General features: G+C 34.8%; 1 pseudogene; it reads left to right on the plus strand.

Moving 5' to 3' along the window:
* Positions 1–663: 663 nt before the first annotated feature.
* On the plus strand, positions 664–1,573 carry LOC108369407 (uncharacterized; annotated as a pseudogene).
* The last annotated feature ends 1,973 nt before the right edge of the window (positions 1,574–3,546 follow it).

Raw genomic sequence — 3,546 nt, forward strand, 5'->3', positions numbered from 1 at the left:
AAAATTTTCCGGTTACAAAATCTTCGGTAACGTGCTGAATAAACCTATAAATCAGTAAATACTCAAGCGAATTTACTCAAAATTTATATTTGCCATACAAATTGAGCAAGAAATACGTTTCTGACAAATTTTTTGATAATAATTCGGTACAATTCTTGTTCAAAATTTTGGGAATCACACTAAAATTAAGTCCACTTGTCATATAACGGCAAATTTCAGAAGTGCTGATACTTCGATATTTAATTTACTCAAAATTTATACTCACAACAAACCCTTGAAAAAAGTTACATTATTAAGGAGTTTTGGAAAATGGGCGTGTTATCGCCTACTTATAACCACATAAGTTTATCTCAGACTAAGTCTAGCTGAACATACTATCGAACATGTTTCAAATAGGGGTAAGACCACTCCTGTAACGGTGGTTTTCGGAAAAGTGAAAAAAGCTATATGTAATAAGTGCGGCGGATATTTAATGTACGGCTTCGCCCGAACTCAGACCTTTTTACTTATTTAATATAAATCCTCTTTTTGGTGTTTATTCTCTGAATTAAAAGCTTTACTTTGATTTAGATTTTTTCGCTTGTTGGGTATGTATGCCAAAGCATATTTTCTGAATGTATCTCAGTCATAAAGTGTACACTTTTATAATGTGCATTCTCGAAAATGAGGTTTCGAAGTATAAACGTATTTATTGTCGCCATAGTTATTTTTAGACATTTGCCAATTTCAACGTGCGGCAAACTAAAACAGTATCCTAAGCAACACCCAGTTATTGATCGTGGAAATGATGCTGATAATGAAAATATTTTATTTTTGTTTTATAAATCCGCTTTTGATGCCGACAAAGCCAAGAGCAACTTGCAAGGAACATTACGAAGCTTTTTGGTAAATCTGCAGAAAAACCTAACAACGTCTGCTATACTGAAAACACTCAATAGAGAGGTAAATTTGGATAGATCACAAGAAAAAAAGCATAAACTAAACGATCATTTACAGTTCTTCAGAACCCTTTCTCACTGTTTAAAAGAGTTCTCGGTTAAAGCTGAAATTTTTTTACAAACGAGCAAAAATGAAAGTATCACCTTTCTATCAAAACTTCGGAGAGTACCTACGAGTCAGCAAGTTTTGACTAGGAAAATTAAGTTGCAGTTGACAACTTACTTTGCAGAAATGGAGTTCTTCAACGTTTTATTTTTTGGAATAATCGATAAAGGAATTGACTACATTATCAATGCCCTACGAACCATGCAAATTACAATTGATAGTTATACAGATATTCAACGAGACATTTTACATAACTGGAATTTAGAAATTGACGATTGGTGTTATAATCTATATTTTGAGTTTTTACAGAAGTGGTCCACTCTATAAATATGCTATTGATTTAAAGCTTCAAATGGTGTATAATGTGTATGCAATGACGGAAAGAGTTATAAGACATGTCATGCGCCAGGTAGAATTTAAAACGCAACGATTGTTCAATTGTTTGATTCAAAAGAGATCCGATATTAAGGATCCTTTGATTGGTGTTATCCATTTTTGGATATTTCCTAGTGTCCGAGATATTAAGTGAAAGGTATCGTCAATTTAGTACAAATTTGTGTCTCATTTTGTTGTATGTCATACAAACTGGCTGCAAAATTGTTGACAAATGAAGCATATCGCTACCTTAAGCGCGACGGAGACGATCAAATATCTTTAACAACGCTTTAAGCCTATTGGTGTCGTCGGCTTTTGTCGGCTACACGTACACTGCACCAACTCGTTGTCGGTTATGCTTGCTGAAAATTAAACTAGACTATAAAAACCTAAAATTACCTTATAAATTAAAAGCATAAGTACCTATCACATGTATACGTAGTCCAATTCACGAAATCATTTCATCGATCTGAGTAAAAAATAAGTGCATAAACTCTGTTTCGCGTTAATTGAAATCATGAAATGGTGTTCATTCATTCAGTTTCTACTCAAACGCATGAAATGATTTCATGAATTCGCCTACGCATAATGATAGTAAATGACAGAAGGAATTACAACAAACACATCCTTTTGACATAATGCAAGCCGAAAACTTTGGTTCAAATCAATCCGCAATCAAGTTGGAAGTTTTGCCCACAAACATTGCAATTTTGCGAGCAGTCTCATTGTAAAATCTCATTTTTACAATTTCATAGTTTCGGCTTACATTTATAAAATTCAGCGAAACCACGTACCTATTTCGGCTGAGTTATGCATTTTCGGTTATATTGTGTACAAAATAAACGCAAATTAAATGAGTTTGTACACCATGGCCATTAATGTAGCGATAAGTTGTACAACTTGCCAGAAATCCAAATTTTTTGATCTTTTGTACAACCAAGACATAAATTCATTCAACAGGCCTACAAACGGTGCAATCTAGAGAAAACAACACCATCACATATGTTCGTCAGAGTATACCAACGAAGGACGAGTTAATACAAGGAGACAGCGAGAGCACAAAAGTACTCTAGAAAATTACACGCCCAATGACAAACATGAACAAATGTACCAGAAAAACATAATTTTTGACAATCAGTACAGTTCGCATTTATATCAACGAGCAGCTTATTACATTTGTTTTCGTTTGTACATACACAAACATATGTACATACATTCAAATATATACACAACCATTCAAACATATGTACACACATGAAAACATTGCTGTCCATAAGTACATACATATGCCCATCAGTACATCACGAAGCCAGTTTGCTTCATCATAAATATATCCATACAAACATATGTACATATGTCCCTGCAAAAAATGGGACTAATCCGGGATGACTCCGGGAGCAATCGCAAAGGAGCATGCGACTAATACCACTTTTGACCTCTTTATATGGAATGAACTGTTCGCTTTTGTTCGAGCATGTCCTTTGAAGAGACTAATTGTTCTCATTTATACCCGAACGGGTATAAAAAGCGACCAGTCACTTCTAAAAAATAAAAATAAAAATTTGCGCCAGCTGAGATTCGAACCGGGGTGCTCAGTTTTGTTAGGCGAATACTCTCCCTNTGTACAACCAAGACATAAATTCATTCAACAGGCCTACAAACGGTGCAATCTAGAGAAAACAACACCATCACATATGTTCGTCAGAGTATACCAACGAAGGACGAGTTAATACAAGGAGACAGCGAGAGCACAAAAGTACTCTAGAAAATTACACGCCCAATGACAAACATGAACAAATGTACCAGAAAAACATAATTTTTGACAATCAGTACAGTTCGCATTTATATCAACGAGCAGCTTATTACATTTGTTTTCGTTTGTACATACACAAACATATGTACATACATTCAAATATATACACAACCATTCAAACATATGTACACACATGAAAACATTGCTGTCCATAAGTACATACATATGCCCATCAGTACATCACGAAGCCAGTTTGCTTCATCATAAATATATCCATACAAACATATGTACATATGTCCCTGCAAAAAATGGGACTAATCCGGGATGACTCCGGGAGCAATCGCAAAGGAGCATGCGACTAATACCACTTTTGA

Source organism: Rhagoletis zephyria, unplaced genomic scaffold, assembly GCF_001687245.7.
Source record: "Rhagoletis zephyria isolate East Lansing unplaced genomic scaffold, Rhagoletis_zephyria_1.1 Rzeph_scaffold_03651, whole genome shotgun sequence".
In the NCBI taxonomy this organism is placed as follows: Eukaryota; Metazoa; Arthropoda; class Insecta; order Diptera; family Tephritidae; genus Rhagoletis; species Rhagoletis zephyria.